General features: G+C 42.9%; 1 protein-coding gene across 1 annotated transcript in view; it reads right to left on the bottom strand.

Annotated features, from left to right (window-relative positions):
- Positions 1–24,135, bottom strand: part of POC1B (POC1 centriolar protein B) — a 218,447-nt gene that overhangs the window by 70,347 nt on the left and 123,965 nt on the right. The gene's annotated exons all lie outside the window — the stretch shown is intronic.

Below are 24,135 nucleotides of genomic sequence, written 5' to 3'. Positions count from 1 at the left end.
AGTACGGGGGGTCGAGGTAACTGACTTGTTTTGTTTGGGGTGTGTGTTGGCAATGGTTAGTTTTTTATTTTGGCGTTGTGGTTTCGCTATTATTGTTGGTCCTGTGTTGTAATTGAAACTGTTCGGAGGGGGAGTGGAAGCCGTGAATTTGTTAGTTGTGATTATCGCTGTTGTATTATTGGTAATTGGGGTGGGGGTGATATTAGGTGTGTTGGTTGGTGGTGGGACCGGTGGTGGTGGAAAAAACGGCGGGGGTGGGTATGGTGGATATCTGGTGGGGGGTGGCGGTATGGTGAGACTCATAAGTGGTACTGGGCGGGGTTGTGGATGTGCAGGTGGTCTACCTGGCAAAGGAGCAGTTGGGGGGTGCAATTTTCGCTCCCTCTCCCTGTGCTCAATGACCCGACAGCCTTAATCATCACCAATGATGATACCATACCAATCTGCACACTATCCCCCTCCGATATTCAGACAGAACAATACATCACTACAAAACTTAAAGGAAGATCAAGATTTTACCCTGTAGCCTCAAAAGGCAACTATATTGACACGTTCTATTCACTAGTACTTAATGACCTACAGAACATACACACTGACAACCCCAACCCGGTATCCAACCTGACCCGCCAACAAAAGATCGCCATTAAGACATTACAGCATAATCATGACCTTACCAGCAGACAAAGGGGGAGGGATTGTCATTCTTAACACAAAGGATTATCTGGAAGAGGCAGAACGCCTTTTGGGTGACACCAAATATTATATTACCCTGGATGTTGATCCCACAATGGAGCTTAACAAAACACTGAAAACCTTCATCAATAATGCCCTATCCAACAATATTATTTCAAAAAATGAAAGAAACTACATCATCAACCCGCATCCCAAAACACCTTTTTTCTACTATCTCCCCAAGATACACAAATCCTTAACCAAACCACCAGGACGCCCCATCATATCCGGTATAAAACTAGCAACCTCTCACGTTTTGTAGATCAACATCTACAATCTCATGTACGATCACTAGACTCCTACCTCAGAGACTCCGCACACACCTGATAGAACTTCTTAAAGGCATCACCTGGCAAGATAGTTTTGTATGGCTCACCTGCGATGTAACTTCTTTGTACACCAACATTCCACACTCTTATGGTATTTCAGCTATCAAACATTTTCTGTCAACTAATCCCGCTATGCCTATGATCAACAATCCTTCTTAGTGCAATGTACAGAATTTATCCTACAGAACAACATTTTTTCCTTTTCTGACAAAATCTACCATCAAACCAAAGGAACAGCTATGGGTTCGTCGTTCGCCCCATCATATGCAAATTTATCCATGGGACTTCTGGAACTACAAAAATTACAAGCTAATAACCCCTTCACTGACAATATAGTTTTTTATAGACGGTACATAGACGACCTCATCCTGATATGGCAAGGCAACATTGACCGGATCCCCCTCTTTATCAATTATCTCAATTCAAATGCTGCTGGATTACAATTCACTTCACAACATGACCCCATGAATATTGAATACCTGGACCTAACACTGTTCATAGAATCTAACACTATAAAAACCAAAACATACTTCAAATCGGTAGATGCTAACAATTATATACATTTTGAAAGTTTTCACCATCGCCCCTGGACCATTAACACACCATATAGTCAATTTAGAAGGATATACAGAAATTGTACAGACATCTCAGACTACAACACACAATCAGGTTTACTCACTAACAAATTTCTGGCACGAAAATACCCCAAAAAGCTTATCAAGGATGCGAAATTTAAAGCCAAAACAACTCCATCGCACAACCCAACTCAGCTCCTCACTAAGCCACTTAGCGTGGACTGCCCCCGATTCATCACACAATACAATGCCCAACACCCACAGATCCGGTCAATTCTAACGAATAGGTGGGATATTCTACTACAAGACCCTTATCTGCGACAATCTATCCACAAAAACCTCAAATCACCTTTAGAAGAGCCCCCAACTTGCGCAACTTACTAGCACCCAGCAAACTTCGTACACAAATATCCAACTCAATTCCAAACGTTGCACACTCCCCGGGCTGTTTTCCATGCAATAATACTAGATGCAAAGCTTGCCCATTTATCAATATCACCACCTCATTCTGCTTCCAATGCCACCAAAACAAACTATCCAATTAAACACCCGATTACCTGTACTTCAAGATATATCATATATGTGATCTCCTGCCCGTGTCACCTCCAGTACGTGGGCCGTACCACACAACCGGCACGCAGCCGAATTGGACAACACAAAAGAAACATACTGAAAAACTTTCCCCTTCACAGCGTCTCGAGACACTTCGGCACTCACCATCACAATGACCCCACTTTATTCCGTATAACACTTATAGAATCCATTAACCCACAACAGCACAATGCTTTTGAAATACTGAAAGCGAGAGAAATGTTCTGGATACAAATACTGAGGACTCTCATTCCGGAGGGACTCAACGAACAACTAGAAAAAATTCACTGATCATACATTTCAATATTATTTTTAACTTAGTCGCCTCTTTTATCGGTCTGTGTTATAAGTTCGAGTTTTTATTATCTTTTTTTTAATTTATTTCATTTACTATTATATTCCTCTTGGGTTTTTAGCTCATTTTTATAATTGTTTTTGAGCGTATTTATGTTAAGAACGTTATGCTTAGTATTCCAACGTGATCATGTTTTTATCCATACTCTATGTCTTAGGTTGGCTAGTCGGAACCTTTTATATTTTTTTATTTGTATTATCAATTTTACTCATTTTTACATGTATATGCGTTTACATTGATAGAGAGTACTGTTGCAATGCAGAGCAAATCGTATGACAATAATTGCATATAATTGTACAGCCACAATGGTATATACTGTCAGATCAAGTAACCTGAAATGTATTAATATTAAATAGTGGTTCTCTTATTTTGAGCAATGGTTCCGCATTCCAACACGTTCAAATATACGCCACATTCCCATTCCATGCCACCGTACGCATGGCATCATGCTAGTACGCATGCGCCCCTTTTTCATCGCGCATTGACAATATGCAATCCATATACGCCATTACGCGTCAAAATACGCATGTACGCATACGTAATCCTTGACCGCCATTAATAATAATCCATAATCCAAACATTTGCATAGCGCTTTTTTCCCGTCAGACTCAAAGCACTCAAGAGCTGCAGCCACAGGGACGCGCTCAAGAGGCCACCCTGCATTGTTGGGGAGTCTTGCCTTGAATTCCTTATTGGATGGGTACTTGACTTGGCCGGGATTTGAACCCTGGTCTCCCATGTCAAAGGCAGCACCCTTAGCCAGTACACTATCCAGCCACTGCCATTACGCATCAAAATACGCATGTACACATGCGTAATGACGTAACTAAGTGCCCGCCCCCACATTCCAATTAGCTAAGGGGAGGAGTTCAACACTATATAAACAGCAGTTCAGTACTACTTGGCCACTGAGGCGCCAGGTGCTATCTGGACATACTGCTGGTAAGTGAATCTTGTTTGATGCTTGTTCATTATGTGTCTTCTATAAATTACTCTGCATGTCTTTCTTAAATACCCAATGTACTATTGCCAGCCCTGAACTCCTTTGCACTATTTCATATAGGCTAACCCGCTTCCCAATACACATATGTATGGGTAAAAAATATATATATATATGAATTATGATACTGTTTACTGTATGTTATGAAAGTATCTCGCCACATGCTTGAGATTAACGTTTGATTATGTTTATGATTATGTTTATGAATATTAATGCTATGATGTAATACTTAAAATTACCACTATCTTTCTTCCCCCCTAAAACAAACCCCCCCCACCCTTCTTCCCCTTCCCCCTTCCCCCCTCTTCCCCCCCCCCTCCCATTTCCCATCTCCAATTCTTTCCCCATTCCCCCCCCCCCCCGGCCCTCCGTCCTCTTTCCCCCCCCCCCCTCTCCCCGCCCCCCCCTCCACCTCCAAAATACAATAATTAGCCACCTCTTCCCGTTAATTTAAATCACACCAGTGAATTCCATCATACAAATATTTATGTTTATTGATATGCAGTCTGTTCAGGATTTGTACAAATGTGTTGCCTCTTACCCCCAGTTGTGTGCTCCTTCCTGTAATTGCCTGATGAAGCGGGTTTGACCTGCGAAACGCGTTGCAACCTTATTTGGAGTATACCAATAAATGTCCCTTTTGTGAATACACAGTTGTTGTGTCTGCTTGTGGGAGGTGAGTCCACCACTGCCTCCTAAGCAATAATTTTAAAACTTTTAAATATTGTTTTTATCCTTTTGGCGCCTCTGTTCTCTACCATAATACTGATTGTATCCACCTTTGGTGGAGGGGGATACCCCTTCTTGTTTTTCAAGCCTACAGAGAGCGACTTCTTATTCCTGAGTGAGGACAGGCTAATCTCCTCACCTGCCTACACAGTGGTTGCCTGGAGGTAACCCTGGTTTGTGAGTATACAATTCATACTCTTTCTAATTATCCAATTACCTTGACATACTACACCATATCGGGCTCTCGGTTCTCTCTTCTTCATATTTGCACTAGCTCGTCTAGGCCTTTCGTATCGTCGAACCGGCAACACGAACTGATAGAAGCCCTACTCTGCTATGGATGCCCTCCTAGATCGGTCTTCACATAGAGACAGCCTGCTTGCCCAGTTCAAACTCAAATCCAACAACATTCAGGACCCAAACCCCATTCCTACAGAGGATACACTTCCTGCTGATAACACCGATCTCAAGCCCACCTTTCAAAAATTGGAAACGGCATTAAGAGATGAATTTTTTAACATAGCTGACATAGCCATGCAAGATACCTATATAGAGGAAAAAATCTCGCCGGATGGCATACGTATAAAAACTCTTACTGCCTTCCCCACGGACACTGTGTTTACAACTGAGTGGTATGCTTACCTCGAATTTTGTACACAGGGCATGATGGAGAGGCTCATAAATAAAAGAAAATCAATCATTCAGGCCTTGCAGCCAGTAATTACTGAATGCCGAAACTTCCTCGCCCTCCATTCCAAAAGCCCCCAATACGGTCCACTCCTATCAAACCTCACTTCACGACTCAGAAAATTTGAAATAGAAACCATTGATATCAAACTTAAAAAACTCAATAGGGACCGCCTGGCTTATGCAGAGCACAGGGAGAGGGAGCGAAAATTGCACCCCCCAACTGCTCCTTTGCCAGGTAGACCACCTGCACATCCACAACCCCGCCCAGTACCACTTATGAGTCTCACCATACCGCCACCCCCCACCAGATATCCACCATACCCACCCCCGCCGTTTTTTCCACCACCACCGGTCCCACCACCAACCAACACACCTAATATCACCCCCACCCCAATTACCAATAATACAACAGCGATAATCACAACTAACAAATTCACGGCTTCCACTCCCTCTCCGAACAGTTTCAATTACAACACAGGACCAACAATAATAGCGAAACCACAACGCCAAAATAAAAAACTAACCATTGCCAACACACACCCCAAACAAAACAAGTCAGTTACCTCGACCCCCCGTACTGGAGGTGACAAACCAGCTACTCGAATACCTCTAATGAATCCAAACTTCAACTTCTCCGGTAAAGATGCCCCATTGTCTTTGTTACCTACAAATTCATCCAAGACAGTTGAACCCAGAATGAGTGACAATCCCTCCCCAACTATACTAGAATCAGAGCACAATTCACCAATCCGACCTTCACAGTTAAGTATATATGACTCCGAACCCACCACTCCCAACCCCTCCGCAAGCGACAGCCCCCGACCAATCCCAATGACCAATCAAGCTCCTACAACCCCTCACATTGAAAATGATAATAGTTCAGAACAGCCAACTACATTCATTCAAACTTCCATTGAAACTTTTTTCCAACCCAACATGAATGGCCCCACCACCCCACACACCACCAACACCAATGCTGATACTACTCTTACATCCTCTTTTTTAGACCTACCTACCACACTATCCCAGAACGTGTTAGCTACCCAACTACCCAGTCCGATAGCGTCTCGGACCATATTCAAACCAAAGAAAAAAAGACCCCTACCCGACTCCGAAAAAGGGGGAAACGCGGGAAAAGAAAAACGAGGAAAACACTAACCACAACCAATCCCACCCCCCCTTCAAAACAAACCAAATGTATATTTAACCTTTCCGATCACTCATTATCCCGCTGCGAAACCACACTGTTGGAAAAAGGATTATCTTTTTGTCCAACCAACCAGTCAAATATGTTTGAGATTTTTTCCGATCTAAATGCCTACATACGAAAACTAACACTCAAACGACATTTTGCTATAAAAAAACTAAATCCGCCCCCTCCCAATGACCCGACAGCCTTAATCATCACCAATGATGATACCATACCAATCTGCACACTATCCCCCTCCGATATTCAGACAGAACAATACATCACTACAAAACTTAAAGGAAGATCAAGATTTTACCCTGTAGCCTCAAAAGGCAACTATATTGACACGTTCTATTCACTAGTACTTAATGACCTACAGAACATACACACTGACAACCCCAACCCGGTATCCAACCTGACCCGCCAACAAAAGATCGCCATTAAGACATTACAGCATAATCATGACCTTACCATCAAACCAGCAGACAAAGGGGGAGGGATTGTCATTCTTAACACAAAGGATTATCTGGAAGAGGCAGAACGCCTTTTGGGTGACACCAAATATTATATTACCCTGGATGTTGATCCCACAATGGAGCTTAACAAAACACTGAAAACCTTCATCAATAATGCCCTATCCAACAATATTATTTCAAAAAATGAAAGAAACTACATCATCAACCCGCATCCCAAAACACCTTTTTTCTACTATCTCCCCAAGATACACAAATCCTTAACCAAACCACCAGGACGCCCCATCATATCCGGTATAAATTCAATGACTAGCAACCTCTCACGTTTTGTAGATCAACATCTACAATCTCATGTACGATCACTAGACTCCTACCTCAGAGACTCCGCACACCTGATAGAACTTCTTAAAGGCATCACCTGGCAAGATAGTTTTGTATGGCTCACCTGCGATGTAACTTCTTTGTACACCAACATTCCACACTCTTATGGTATTTCAGCTATCAAACATTTTCTGTCAACTAATCCCGCTATGCCCTATGATCAACAATCCTTCTAAGTGCAATGTACAGAATTTATCCTACAGAACAACATTTTTTCCTTTTCTGACAAAATCTACCATCAAACCAAAGGAACAGCTATGGGTTCGTCGTTCGCCCCATCATATGCAAATTTATCCATGGGACTTCTGGAACTACAAAAATTACAAGCTAATAACCCCTTCACTGACAATATAGTTTTTTATAGACGGTACATAGACGACCTCATCCTGATATGGCAAGGCAACATTGACCGGATCCCCCTCTTTATCAATTATCTCAATTCAAATGCTGCTGGATTACAATTCACTTCACAACATGACCCCATGAATATTGAATACCTGGACCTAACACTGTTCATAGAATCTAACACTATAAAAACCAAAACATACTTCAAATCGGTAGATGCTAACAATTATATACATTTTGAAAGTTTTCACCATCGCCCCTGGACCATTAACACACCATATAGTCAATTTAGAAGGATATACAGAAATTGTACAGACATCTCAGACTACAACACACAATCAGGTTTACTCACTAACAAATTTCTGGCACGAAAATACCCCAAAAAGCTTATCAAGGATGCGAAATTTAAAGCCAAAACAACTCCATCGCACAACCCAACTCAGCTCCTCACTAAGCCACTTAGCGTGGACTGCCCCCGATTCATCACACAATACAATGCCCAACACCCACAGATCCGGTCAATTCTAACGAATAGGTGGGATATTCTACTACAAGACCCTTATCTGCGACAATCTATCCCACAAAAACCTCAAATCACCTTTAGAAGAGCCCCCAACTTGCGCAACTTACTAGCACCCAGCAAACTTCGTACACAAATATCCAACTCAATTCCAAACGTTGCACACTCCCCGGGCTGTTTTCCATGCAATAATACTAGATGCAAAGCTTGCCCATTTATCAATATCACCACCTCATTCTGCTCCAATGCCACCAAAACAAACTATCCAATTAAACACCCGATTACCTGTACTTCAAGATATATCATATATGTGATCTCCTGCCCGTGTCACCTCCAGTACGTGGGCCGTACCACACAACCGGCACGCAGCCGAATTGGACAACACAAAAGAAACATACTGAAAAACTTTCCCCTTCACAGCGTCTCGAGACACTTCGGCACTCACCATCACAATGACCCCACTTTATTCCGTATAACACTTATAAAATCCATTAACCCACAACAGCACAATGCTTTTGAAATACTGAAAGCGAGAGAAATGTTCTGGATACAAATACTGAGGACTCTCATTCCGGAGGGACTCAACGAACAACTAGAAAAAATTCACTGATCATAACATTTCAATATTATTTTAACTTAGTCGCCTCTTTTATCGGTCTGTGTTATAAGTTCGAGTTTTTATTATCTTTTTTTAATTTATTTCATTTACTATTATATTCCTCTTGGGTTTTTAGCTCATTTTTATAATTGTTTTTGAGCGTATTTATGTTAAGAACGTTATGCTTAGTATTCCAACGTGATCATGTTTTTATCCATACTCTATGTCTTAGTTGGCTAGTCGGAACCTTTTATATTTTTTTATTTGTATTATCAATTTTACTCATTTTTACATGTATATGCGTTTACATTGATAGAGAGTACTGTTGCAATGCAGAGCAAATCGTATGACAATAATTGCATATAATTGTACAGCCACAATGGTATATACTGTCAGATCAAGTAACCTGAAATGTATTAATATTAAATAGTGGTTCTCTTATTTTGAGCAATGGTTCCGCATTCCAACACGTTCAAATATACGCCACATTCCCATTCCATGCCACCGTACGCATGGCATCATGCTAGTACGCATGCGCCCCTTTTTCATCGCGCATTGACAATATGCAATCCATATACGCCATTACGCGTCAAAATACGCATGTACGCATACGTAATCCTTGACCGCCATTAATAATAATCCATAATCCAAACATTTGCATAGCGCTTTTTTCCCGTCAGACTCAAAGCACTCAAGAGCTGCAGCCACAGGGACGCGCTCAAGAGGCCACCCTGCATTGTTGGGGAGTCTTGCCTTGAATTCCTTATTGGATGGGTACTTGACTTGGCCGGGATTTGAACCCTGGTCTCCCATGTCAAAGGCAGCACCCTTAGCCAGTACACTATCCAGCCACTGCCATTACGCATCAAAATACGCATGTACACATGCGTAATGACGTAACTAAGTGCCCGCCCCACATTCCAATTAGCTAAGGGGAGGAGTTCAACACTATATAAACAGCAGTTCAGTACTACTTGGCCACTGAGGCGCCAGGTGCTATCTGGACATACTGCTGGTAAGTGAATCTTGTTTGATGCTTGTTCATTATGTGTCTTCTATAAATTACTCTGCATGTCTTTCTTAAATACCCAATGTACTATTGCCAGCCCTGAACTCCTTTGCACTATTTCATATAGGCTAACCGCTCCCAATACACATATGTATGGGTAAAAAATATATATATATATGAATTATGATACTGTTTACTGTATGTTATGAAAGTATCTCGCCACATGCTTGAGATTAACGTTTGATTATGTTTATGATTATGTTTATGAATATTAATGCTATGATGTAATACTTAAAATTACCACTATCTTTCTTCCCCCTAAAACAAACCCCCCCACCCTTCTTCCCCTTCCCCCCTCTTCCCCCCCCCCCTCCCATTTCCCATCTCCAATTCTTTCCCCATTTCCCCCCCCCCCCCCCCCCGGCCCTCCATCCTCTTTCCCCCCCCCCTCTCCCCGCCCCCCCTCCACCTCCAAAATACAATAATTAGCCACCTCTTCCCGTTAATTTAAATCACACCAGTGAATTCCATCATACAAATATTTATGTTTATTGATATGCAGTCTGTTCAGGATTTGTACAAATGTGTTGCCTCTTACCCCCAGTTGTGTGCTCCTTCCTGTAATTGCCTGATGAAGCGGGTTTGACCTGCGAAACGCGTTGCAACCTTATTTGGAGTATACCAATAAATGTCCCTTTTGTGAATACACAGTTGTTGTGTCTGCTTGTGGGAGGTGAGTCCACCACTGCCTCCTAAGCAATAATTTTAAAACTTTTAAATATTGTTTTTATCCTTTTGGCGCCTCTGTTCTCTACCATAATACTAAGGAACCATAATTAACAGTGTCATACTTTCTGGGAATCCCCCCCACAATGGGGATTGGTAATGGGGTTTTCATAATGTAAGGCTTGGTGGTGTATTCTCCACAGTCAGCATGCAACGCATGAGCTGGCGTGGAGGAGGTACACACAATAGCACAAGGAAACAGGCTATCCCTAGTATAGTGGAGGGGAGGACTGACTCCAATAGGAGATTGTGGCGCACAGAGCCAGTGCAGATCTGACAGCCACAAACAATGCTTTCGTTATAACGTCTCAGCGCAAAGTAGCGCTGAGCGCATAAACCAGAACTGAGGAGATCAGGACAGGTAGACAGAATGAACGCTTGCTAGCTAGCGGCTACTTAGCGACAGCAAGCGTCCAAAACCAGACAGACTGGAATGAGGCAGCCAATGCGATGCGGCGATGGCGTGCCTCACAAAGACAGGACAGGATAGTCAGAAAATAGCAGGATAAAGATACATGAACGTAACACAGATAAATATACAATAAGTATGTTTTCCTAGCGTATTACAATTACAGCTATCAATGAAACTATTTGTAACGTCTGACTAACATATGTATATATCGGCAATGAACCGATATATGACATAAGCAGGAACGCTGACTAAGACTGGAGTAATACAGGGGACAGGACTCAGAAGGATTCGCTATCTCTTCGCAGAGATGAACGCAATCCACAAACGGTAACAGAACAGGATTCAGAAGGATTCGTTATCTCTTCGCAGAGATGAACGCAATCCACAAACAGTAACAGAACAGGATTCAGAAGGATTCGTTATCTCTTCGCAGAGATGAACGCAATCCACAAACGGTAACAGGACAGGATTCAGAAGGATTCGCTATCTCTTCGCAGAGATGAACGCAATCCACAAACAGAACCAGGAGCAGGGTAACTACCTCAGCACGGGTGGTCACGGTACGCGCAACCTACCAAAACGTGCTGGAAGCTGACTAACTGCACACAGGATATAAACAGTTCGTGTACGTATACATCAGCGACACTGATGTATTAACGTAACACAAATACAAGGAAAATAATAAACGTGCTGGTATGCATATATATTGGCAATGAACCAATATATGATGCAAAGACCAGCAAAGTATCTTTATAACAAGAAACACGATCGGGGCCTAAAGCGACAGCAAGACTGGCTTAAGCTGAAGCTATGAAAACCCAAGGAAACCCTGCAGGAAGCAGATCTTTATACTGAGGTCATCCAATGTGAGCAGACATGCAGATTCCCACACAGGTGAATGATAATCAGTCACAAGCTGACAGCAGGGAAAGACAGACAAAGCTATGCAGCTTGCATGGAAAGACATCAGAACTGCCTGAGCTGCAGCACTACTTCCAGCAATAGCTGCTGCAGCAGCGATCATTACAGTACCCCCGCCTTTAAAAGCGGATTCCAGACGCTTTTCAAAACTGAAATTTCCAACAAAACAGTCTGACTGATAATTCATGATGACCGGGACAGCCCGGCAAGACCGAATTCCAGAATCAGTCCCCACAAGACTGGACCCATCAGAACCAGAACCTACAGAACCATGCCCATCAGTACTACAAGCCCCAGTGTGACACCCATCAGAACCATGATTTCCAGAAGAAAGCCCTCCGAAACTCCCTGAGCGATACCCACCGCCTTCCAGGAACAGTTCAGAAACGCCAAAGCCTTTGCAATGCCCACCGGTACTGTCTTTACCAACACAAAACCCACTGTTGAACCAGTCCAAGGCACCAGGACAAGTTTTCTCAGAGACCTCCCAGAACACCTTGAAGCTCCAAAGAGATCCCCATAGGTCAGAATGCCCCTTAGGCTCACATGGAGAACTATCAAGAACCCCTATGGAACCTAGGGCAATTCCCGAGTCAGGGCCACAAGGACAAACATCAATATCAGGGCTTTCAGGGACCAGAACCATCTCTGGGCATGCAGGCAGACTGGCAACATTAGAACATGTTCCCACTAAGGAAGCATCAGAGCACGCTAACACCTTAAACACACTTGGGCATTCTGGCACACAAAGAACATCTGGGCACACTGGCACAAGAGAAACCTCTGGGCATGTCAAGGAACTGTGAGCCTCAGGGTCAGCCAAGACAGGACCAAAACCAGGACTGGCCAAAAAAAAATCATCATGACTAGACTTCGCAACTACTGGATTTTTACACGAGAATGCAGGATCAGACTTAGATGTCGCTGATTCCAGCAAAGTCAGTAACAAATCAGATTCAGGGGCACTAACAAGACAGGACAAATCTTCTGATGTATGCACTGAACCAGATAGGGACTCCACAACTACCTCTGGACTGGACAGAGACTCATCTAATACACTGGATTGGAGCTCATGAGGCGCTGCAGAACAAGTCAGCATTGCAGCAGCCCCCACTGGACTAGGCAAAACTGAGGAATTCCCTGGACAGGAAGGGGACTCTGGAACCTCTGCCACAGCGGCCAGAGAACCAGAATCTTTCAGGATACAGGGCTGGGTTTCAGGAACACACATCAGACCGGACTGAAATTCTGAGATTTCTATTATTTTGACCAGAGAATCAGAATTATCCATGTTACAGGGCAAGACTTCTGAAACATTCAGAGGACAGGGCTGGAGTTCCTCGGCTGTTACAACCCTGGAGAGGGACTCAACATTGGTTAAATCAGACTGTGTACAGGGCAAGGTATCTAACACAATTGCTGACGAGGACAATATTTCAATGGCTTCTGCTTTGCTGGGCAGAAATTCACCAAGTTTTATTAGAGCAGACTGTAATTCCAAAACAGCTGCTAGACAAGTGAATATTACTGCAACACCAACTGAGGTAAGCAGTGCCTCAGACCCTTCTGCTAGAGGGTTTGAAATATCCAAAGTACTGGGTGAAGCATAAGACTCTGCGACCACAGCTTCACTGGACAGGATCACTGAACAGTCCATATTGCAGGGCAAAACCATGGAAGCACCTGCTGGACAGCATAATGATTCTGTGACCTGAGTTTCATTGGAGAGATCTACTGCACAATTCATGGTACAGGGCAAATTTACTGGAAGATTTTCTGAACAAGGTAATAATTCTGCGATTTCAGGTTCACATAGCAGATGCTCTGAGCTATTCATGAAACTAGAGCGAGGTGTAGAAACAGGAAGATCAAGACACAAGGTTTGCGCATCTGAATCACCATTCATTTGTAAAATTGGAAAATTCAGATGCCGGGGTTCTGATGTTTCTAGACAGGATTGCTGGGACTCGGAAACTGATGTAGTGCATCTATTGGCATCTGCTGGATCAGACAGGAGTTGAACTTTATTAACACAGGTAATTTCTGCAGAAGTGTTTGCAGAGACAGGCACGATTTTTCTGGTGTCTGTTTCACTAAACAAAGAGTCATGAGTACTGGCTAGGCTGGACTCGGAAGTCAGCAGGACCTCTGGATTCTCTGCTGAGAAATTTGCGCAGGGCAAGGTTAAGAATGTATCAGTGGCTTCTGTTTTACTGGGAAGTAACACTGAGTTATCCATGGTACAGGGTGGAATTGCAGGAACTTCAATTTCACACAAAAAGAGCTCCGAATCACCTGCTGAATCAGCCAAAGGTGCTGAAGCAGGCGGGTCAGAACGCCAAATTTGCGAATTCGGAGTCACATAAAAATCATCCAAAATCAGTTCCCACACATCAATCAAGGGAGCCACACAGTCATACCTACACACACCAGCCTCTATTAGGTTATAGGCTGACTTAATGCATGCCTTCAATACCATTTCACTTTTTGCACTGTAAAATTGACAAAATGAACTTGAATCATTCTTCCATTCACAGACCAGGGCTTCCATCTCTCCCCTCTCGAATGGAGGATCCCATGCATACTTAACAGCGAAACATTTAGGCTGATCACAGTCTGCAGATATGATTGTGGCAGGCACATGTATAGGGTTAATTAGCAAGTGATTGGCAGATTCCTTATTCTTAAGAATCTCCAATACCTGTAGCAAGTGTTGAACTGTAGTGTATGCAAACTTCCCTTGGTTCACAAATAAGTTGATTTGTTCAATACTCTGTAATATCTCATCATAATCATACTCAGATAATTCTTTTAAACAAAAATCTTTATTTTCCCTAGCCAGGGAGGAAAGTTCATTAGTAGTTTCATAAGTCCATTTAACTCCCCTGAAAGACAATTGCATTTCATTATCTGTTAATGGCAGAATCTCATTATAGGTCTCAGTCGCTAAGGATAACGATTCTGCAGATTGGACACGTTTCTTAGAACGTTTGCGTTTTGCCTTTGACCTTGCGGTTTTTGGTGATTTATTCAAAGCTGCAGGAAAATTATCAGTAACACTTTCTGCTTGCTGCTCATTCTTGCAAGCAATTGAAGGAGCAGCTGATTGGCCTGCTGCCAGGAGTTCATTAAGAGGAAAAGGCAATGGATCTATGCGCAACCAGTTATGGATCACAAACGCTAGAAATTCCAGCGGTCTATCTTTCAAATCGGAATGATTGAGAACATCAAATGCCCACTGGAATAATTCCCCTTTAAACAAAATATAACTTAGTTGGAGTGCCCAGGTTGAAACAGGAGTCGCTTGGAGATCAGGATTGGCCAGGAACCTGGCACATTCAGAGAAAAACTCATTTTCTGTTTCAGAGCTAAGTTCTTCAAATTTCTTAAAGGAACAGGAACCATAATTAACAGTGTCATACTTTCTGGGAATCCCCCCCACAATGGGGATTGGTAATGGGGTTTTCATAATGTAAGGCTTGGTGGTGTATTCTCCACAGTCAGCATGCAACGCATGAGCTGGCGTGGAGGAGGTACACACAATAGCACAAGGAAACAGGCTATCCCTAGTATAGTGGAGGGGAGGACTGACTCCAATAGGAGATTGTGGCGCACAGAGCCAGTGCAGATCTGACAGCCACAAACAATGCTTTCGTTATAACGTCTCAGCGCAAAGTAGCGCTGAGCGCATAAACCAGAACTGAGGAGATCAGGACAGGTAGACAGAATGAACGCTTGCTAGCTAGCGGCTACTTAGCGACAGCAAGCGTCCAAAACCAGACAGACTGGAATGAGGCAGCCAATGCGATGCGGCGATGGCGTGCCTCACAAAGACAGGACAGGATAGTCAGAAAATAGCAGGATTAAGATACATGAACGTAACACAGATAAATATACAATAAGTATGTTTTCCTAGCGTATTACAATTACAGCTATCAATGAAACTATTTGTAACGTCTGACTAACATATGTATATATCGGCAATGAACCGATATATGACATAAGCAGGAACGCTGACTAAGACTGGAGTAATACAGGGGACAGGACTCAGAAGGATTCGCTATCTCTTCGCAGAGATGAACGCAATCCACAAACGGTAACAGAACAGGATTCAGAAGGATTCGTTATCTCTTCGCAGAGATGAACGCAATCCACAAACAGTAACAGAACAGGATTCAGAAGGATTCGTTATCTCTTCGCAGAGATGAACGCAATCCACAAACGGTAACAGGACAGGATTCAGAAGGATTCGCTATCTCTTCGCAGAGATGAACGCAATCCACAAACAGAACCAGGAGCAGGGTAACTACCTCAGCACGGGTGGTCACGGTACGCGCAACCTACCAAACCGTGCTGGAAGCTGACTAACTGCACACAGGATATAAACAGTTCGTGTACGTATACATCAGCGACACTGATGTATTAACGTAACACAAATACAAGGAAAATAATAAACGTGCTGGTATGCATATATATTGGCAATGAACCAATATATGATGCAAAGACCAGCAAAGTATCTTTATAACAAGAAACACGATCGGGGCCTAAAGCGACAGCAAGACTGGCTTAAGCTGAAGCTATGAAAACCCAAGGAAACCCTGCAGGAAGCAGATCTTTATACTGAGGTCATCCAATGGGAGCAGACATGCAGATTCCCACACAGGTGAATGATAATCAGTCACAAGCTGACAGCAGGGAAAGACAGACAAAGCTATGCAGCTTGCATGGAAAGACATCAGAACTGCCTGAGCTGCAGCACTACTTCCAGCAATAGCTGCTGCAGCAGCGATCATTACACCTTGTGCTTTTATTCGGAGGTGAATGCTTTATGAAGACTTTGCAAGATATAGCAAGCGGTGGATCGTTAGAGGCTGGGGATCGCCTGAGAGTATCCTACAAGCGCATTTAGACCCATCTGGCAGGGGTCTAAGGATAAGGGTGAGTGCCCAGTCTTGAGGGGGTGGTGGAGGTGTACACTGAAGCTGCAGCAACTGATGTTGTCCACATCTAAAGCTTGAAAGACACATATGGACTCATATTGCTTGCATTGATTCCAGAGCAGAGTGTTGTGTGTTTCTAGGTACAAACTAAGTCAAAATTTGCCAGGGGTATGAATAATTATGGGCAGCACTGTATTTCAACACAACTGAGGTGGAAACTTAAAGAGACTCCGTAACAAAAATTGCATCCTGTTTTTTATCATCCTACAAGTTCCAAAAGCTATTGTAATGTGTTCTGGCTTACTGCAGGACTTTGTACTATCACAGTCTCTGAAATAAATAAACTTATCTCTCTCTTGTCAGACTTGTCAGCCTGTGTCTGGAAGGCTGCCAAGTTCTTCAGTGTTGTGGTTCTGCTATGAACTCCCCCTTCCAGGCCCCTCTATGCACACTGCCTGTGTGTTATTTAGATTAGAGCAGCTTCTCTTTTCTCTCTTATCTTTTACAAGCTGGATAAATCGTCCTCTGAGCTGGCTGGGCTTTCACATAGTTAGGAATTACAGACAAGGGCAAAGCTGTTTGCAGGAAGAAACAAGCAGCCTGAAACTTCAGTGCATGAGAGATGCAGGGGGAAAGAAACACACAAATGATCTCTTGAGATTCAAAAGGAAGGCTGTATACAGCCTGATTGTGTATGGATGTATTTTCTATGTGTGGACATACTGTATATCAACCTACTTCCTGTTTTGGTGGCCATTTTGTTTGTTTATAAACAAACTTTTTAAAACTGTTTTTAACCACTTTTAATGCGGCGGGGAGCAGCGAAATTGTGACAGAGGGTAATAGGAGATGTCCCCTAACGCACTGGTATGTTTACTTTTGTGTGATTTTAACAATACAGATTCTCTTTAAGTTATCCATCCCCACAGACGACATCCATTTCAGGGGTGTTCACACCTTTACAGAAGATATCAACAGCCCTATGGCTTAAGAAGTTACTGGAAATTATGGCAAAGAATGGTAATTGTGTGCAAGTGAACACACGTGCTCCACAAATATAGCTTACTTATATGGAAAGATTTCAAGAAAAACAACAACACTCCTCAAGAAAGGCCATATTGAGCTCTTCCAGACCTTGAAGTTTCTAATGCTGCATGGAAAACAGTGTTATGGTCAGGTGCAACCAAAATCACACTATTTGGTCTCAACACCAAACTGTAAATCAAGCAGAAAGCTAATAAAGATTACCACCCTGGGAACACATTATCTACAGTAAAGGTAACATCCAGCTTAGAGGTGTTTCTCTGAATCCAAGTCACAGCCTAGAGTTAAAGTCTACTGAAAATCTGTAGAATGACTTGAAGATTGCAGTTCTCCAGCGATCGCCAACAGATTTGACTGAACTTTAACTGTTCCTATAAAACAAAACAAAACAAAAAAATATGTGCAATTTGTGGATCCCAACAGACTCAAGGCTTCAATTAAAGCAAAAGGTAGTTCCACAAAGCACTGACATGGAGAATGATGCTTTATCAATCTTCCACTGTTATAAGTGGCATTGAGTGAGCATGGCTGCAAAAATGTGTGTGTGTGTGTGTGTGTGAGTGTTTGCACACGTTCATATCAGGCTGCAAAGCTATATGTGAATATATTGAAGGGTTAATTATTTTCTATTCCCACTGTACCAATGTTCAGGTAATGTCACTAATGTACTTTGAATGGTCATTGCCCAAAAAATTATAAAGTGCCATTTTTCACAGTTGGTATTTCTAAGAAAAGGATTTGTAATTTCACTTACCTCTGTTAAAACTGCTCCAGTTTCCTGTTTTTTTTCTCCTATTCTTTACTTAATTAGTGATTTTTTTCTGCAGTAGTGTGAACAGCATGTTTTTCTGTTTTGAGTGATTGCATATGAAAGAAAGCCAAATATTATTCCTTCTACTCATTATATTTATAGATTGAAGGCTTTCTTTGCAGCAGAAAATGTTTCAGATTGCAAAGTGTTTCCCTGAACCACTTGTAAAATAAAATACATGGTTAGTGATATGATTAGCAGGTATTGTAAAGACATCACAAGATGATACCTTTTGATCAAGACATTTATCTATATACACATCCTTTGTGAAAAATTGCTCCTGTTCATCTCAGTGGATAGTGTGCTATATTAGGGTGTTTCAAGCCCAACTCCATAGAGCCAAATTAATCCATGCCATGCACTGATGATGATTAACTAATCCGATACAGTCTGTATGCATGTTGGATTATTCTGTCTCTGTAGAAATTAACAAGCTGACACATCATTGCATTACAGCGGATCTGGGGGTGTGTTTAGCGTCTAACGGCAACAATGGTTAAATTGCATATATTCAGCAGTGATGCACTGGGAAACATCTCAGAGCTCACTCCAACCTGAATTACCGCAAATTCTTTCAGTTTTAAGAAAGCAAACTTTTGTTTTCTATATTAGATTAATAAAACTATTTTGCTTTATAAAAAATTGATTGCATTATACTGTGTTATGTAGTGTTATGTAAATAGCGGTGATCGTATAGAAGCGTGGCTAAGGAGTTCAGGGCACAATCTGCATGGAGTTTGTATGTTCTCTTAGGATTCAAGTGACTTTCATCTAGGCACTCAGATTTCATCCATATTTTGCCTATGAGAGGAGATCGCTAGTGAGCCGCTCCAGGGAACAGCCAAGTGACAGGGCTGTCCCCAGTACAGCGCTGCATTAGATTGCAGCACTGTACAACGAAAATAATCGGCCATTTCTTTTCAGTCTGCTAGCGGCGATCGCCGCTGGCAGACTGTTGACTGAGCTGAGCTCCGTCACTCAAGCGGAGATGCGCACGTGTTCCCCTGCAATCTCCTTTCGGCGTTAGGCGGTCCTGGGGGAGCCACCTTGCGGCTGCCAATCGGTGTTAGGCGGTCGCAAGGTGGTTAATGACTTGGGAGCTACATTACCTGGAGGCTACACAAAGCCTCCAAGGGGAGCAGTGCATCTAAAGAAATGTGCCAACTGTAGAAGGGGAGCCACCTTGCGGCTGCCAATCGGTGTTAGGCGGTCGCAAGGTGGTTAATGACTTGGGAGCTACATTACCTGGAGGCTACACAAAGCCTCCAAGGGGAGCAGTGCATCTAAAGAAATGTGCCAACTGTAGAAGGGGTTTGGTGGTTCTTGTAGGGACCAAGAGCACCTAAATAAGAAGTAGAGAGAGCCCAATGGTGCAGCATTGTTGGGTATAGGGGGCCGAAAGTATATATATGATTATATACTCACAAAGGTGGGATATAGTTCTGGCAACCACTGTAAAAGCCTGTGGGGAATTCATCATTCCCGCTTGGTGTTCCAGGTCCTGCTGGATACTGGACGGTCACTCTCCTGTAGTTCAATATACTTTCCAGAAACCTGTAAAGCTATTACCTCCAAATGAGGTCTGACCGATAGAAGGGTGGAGGTGCCCCAAATATATGGATGTTTAAACTATCAAAGATTGTAAATGAGAGGTAACTCCTTACCTCTCCAGAAGATACAGGCACCAGTTTAACTGGAAAAATATTTAAAAAAATGACAACACATTTTGCGGGTTATGGCCAACTTCCTCAGGTCAATACAAAAAATGCCTTAGCAGCATAAGGTGTAGGCATCTCTATCTAAATGTGCAAACTATTTCCATATTCCACCCTTGTCACTGCCCATTGCAGCTAGCTTCAGCCACATTTTGTACTGTAATGCTGGGAAATGTAGTTATAATTCAGGCAGAATGAATTACTGGTTCTCAGCGACCAGATGCAGAAATGTAGTGTAAACTAGCTGAAAACCACAATCCATAACATAAGTAAAGTATTATTACATACACTTACCTAAAGGATTATAGGAACACCTGTTCAATTTCTCATTAATGCAGTTATATAATCAACCAATCACATTGCAGTTGCTTCAATGCATTTAGGGGTGTGGCCTTGGTCAAGCCACCTCCTGAGCTCCAAACAATGTCAGAATGGGAAAAAAAGGTGGTTTAACCTCCTGAGCGTTCTGGACAAGCTGAGCTCGTTCCAGAGACGCCGGAGGGTGCCGCTCAGGCCCTGCTGGGCCGATTTTCACGAAATAAAAAGGAGCAGACGCAGCCGGCACTTTGCCAGCCGCGTGTGCTACCTGATCGCCGCAGCGCGGCGATGCGCCGCGTGCAGCGGCGAAAGAGGGTCCCCCCCAGCCGCCCGAGCCCAGCACAGCCGGATCAAACAGTTGGCTGCATGAAATAGTTTTTTTTTTATTAAAAAAAAAAACCGTCCGGTCGCCAGCCTGGCGATCTTAATAGAACGCCAGGCAGGTTAAGCAATCTTGAGCGTGGCATGGTTGTTGGTGCCAGATGGGCCGGTCTGAGTATTTCACAATCTGCTCAGTTACTGGGATATTCACGCACAACCATTTCTAGGGTTTACAAAGAATGTGTGAAAAGGGAAAAACATCCAGTCCTGTGGGCGAAAATGCCTTGCTGATGCTAGAGGTCAGAGGAGAATGGGCCGAATGATTCAAGCTGATAGACGAAGAGCAACATTGACTGAAATAACCACTCGTTACAACTGAGGTATGCAGCAAAGCATTTGTGAAGGCACAACACGCACAACCTTGAGGCGGATGGGCTACAACAGCAGAATACCCCACCGGGTACCACTCACCTCCACTACAAATAGGTAAAAGAGGCTACAATTTGCACGAGCTCACCAAAATTGAAAAGTTGAAGACTGGAAAAATGTTGCCTGGTCTGATGAGTCTCGATAGAGTCAGAACTTGGCATAAACAGAATGAACATGGATCCATCATGCCTTGTTACCACTGTGCAGCCTGGTGGTGGTGTTATAATAGTGTGGGGGATGTTTTCTTAGCACACTTTAGGCCCATTAGTCCCAATTGGGCATCGTTTAAATGCCACGGGCTACCTGAGCAATGTTTCTGACAATGTCCATCCCTTCATGACCACCATGTACCCATCCTCTGATGGCTACTTCCGGCAGGATAATGCACCATGTCACAAAGCTCGATTCATTTCAAATTGGTTTCTTGAACATGACAATTAGTTCACTGTACTAAAATGGCCCCCACAGTCACCAGATCTCAACCCAATAGAGCATCTTTGGGATGTGATGGAACGGGAGCTTCGGCCCTGGATGTGCATCCCACAAATCTCATCAACTGCAAGATGCTATCCTATCAATATGGGCCAACATTTCTAAAGAATGCTTTCAGCACCTTGTTGAATCAATGCCACGTAGAATTAAGGCAGTTCTGAAGGCTAAAGGAGGTCAAACACCGTATTAGTATGGTGTTCCTAATAATCCTTTAGGTGAGTGTATATGTACATTCGTGTATTTAGGAACTCTGCATGCTATTCCTAGCACAAATCTTTTCTCTCTACCGACAGTTAAGAAATTAGTTGGTTTAAGAGCCTGAAAAACTTTCAGAATATTTACTAAATACATAAATCTGGTTTACCATAGTGACCTCCGACTATAAACGGCTGTATTGAGAAGTGTGTCAAGCAAATTTGCACGGTTAATCCATTCACATCTTACAATTTCTTTTTAGCTACAATTTTTTTTCTTCAAGCACAAAACTAGATCTTTTATGGCTTGTGGACAGCAAATCATAAGATGTCTGCTTATGCGGTTTACCAGGCTAAATGGAAAAGACAGATGTTCTAAGTTTGGCATTAAAAAAATAAATTACACACACGCACGACAGGAGGAAGGATACATCCGGTTAGGCAAAGTTGATAAAATTCAACTTAAAGTTCTATACATTTTTTTGAGATTTAATTTTTAGGCTTATTGAAACCATTGTGCTAAACAATAGTACCTAAAACAAAAATAAAAACAAAAATAAATTGGTAACTTAACTCAATGTAACATCAGCAGGCTCCACAGGCATTTAGACTATAAAAAAATAAATTTATTGCAGATAATGTACCAAAGCGAAGATTTACAAATTGCATATATCACGGCACACATTCCATAACTTGATTTTAAAATGGACACATATAATAATCATTATCAGAAAGCAGAACTGAAAAGTGGCGCCATTACAGAGGACTATAATAAAAACAGATACATAATCACTAACCATTGTTCTACAAAAACAACATGATAAATACAATATTACAGCTGGAGGCTCCATATGTCTGACTATTATATATACAGGAACAAATAACTTACATTTACTGTTTGGGGTCTCCTGAACAAAATAAAACATTAAACAACTGTAGCAAGAGGGCTATGGAGGCCGCCACATTTATATCATTTTAAGCAATACCAGTTGCCTGGCAGCCCCGCTGATCCTCTGCCTCTAATACTTTCAGCCATAGACCCTGAACAAGCATGTAGCAGATCAGGTGTTTCTGACATTATTGTCAGATCTCACAAGATTAGCTGCATGCTTGTTTCTGGTGTTATTCAGACATTATTGCAGTCAAATAGGTCAGCAGGGCTGCCAGGCAGCTGGTATTGTTTAAACCCTTGCTGACTGCTCCACGCCGATTGGCGTGAACACGGTGGCAGCCCCAGGACTGCACAATGGCAATTGTCATGAAGTCCGGGGGCGGGGTTTTGTAGGAGATCGTGCACGCCGGTGCACGCTCCGTCATCAGTCTCCCAGTGGCGATTGCCGCTAGGAGACTGTTAGACGGCAAAACCGCAGTATATTTACAATGTACAGCGCTGTGATCTAAGGCAGCGCTGTACTGTGGACAGTCGTGTCAGTCGGCTGTCCCCTGGGGAGGCACAGGACTGATCCGCTCTCATAGGCTGATGCCTAGGATAGTTGATCGCGGTGATTGGCTGGCGGAGGGATGGAGGGAGGGGGGAAAAAAATAGGGAAATTTAATTAAAACAAACAAACAAATATATAAATAAACAAATAAACAAGATGGCAGGGATCAGAGCCCCCCAACAGAAAGCTCTGTTGTTGGGCAGAAAAGGGGGGGAATCACTTGTGTACTGACTTGTACGGCCCTGCAGCGAGGCCTTAAAGCTGCAGAGCCGTAATTAGTAAAAAATGGCAGCCTCCATATCCCTATCACTGCAGTAGATGCATAAGAATGAACACCAAATCAGAGACCTGTTACAAATCATCCATGTGGTCAAACCCATCTCCATGTTTCCTATAGGCTAAACTGATCTTCTCTAGTCTCCAATCCACATTTTCTACTTATTTTAAAGCCTGGATGAAATAGCAACTTATTTACACTTGCACATAGGAAATATTATTTAAGGCACTGCATTTCACCCTGTGGCATAGCTGGTGATCATGGGACCCCATAGCAAAACTGTCATGGGGCCCTTAGATGGAGGCACTATTAAGCAATGCCACCTGTCCCTACCCTATGGATATGAGATAATTGGGCAACTTACATTCTCATGCAATCAAAACTGCACATAGTTCATGGGCATGGAGAAAGTCAGAAGGTGGAGGAACACAAGAACGTTAATGGTGACACCTGGGCCCCCTATGCTCCAGAGCACCATAGCGGCTGCTATGGATATTGCTACGCCCCTGTTTTCACC

Source organism: Hyperolius riggenbachi, chromosome 3 (genome assembly GCF_040937935.1).
Source record: "Hyperolius riggenbachi isolate aHypRig1 chromosome 3, aHypRig1.pri, whole genome shotgun sequence".
NCBI classification, from domain to species: domain Eukaryota; kingdom Metazoa; phylum Chordata; class Amphibia; order Anura; family Hyperoliidae; genus Hyperolius; species Hyperolius riggenbachi.
The sequence above is the reverse complement of the archived record's forward strand: the minus strand, read 5'-3'. Positions and strand labels throughout refer to the sequence as shown.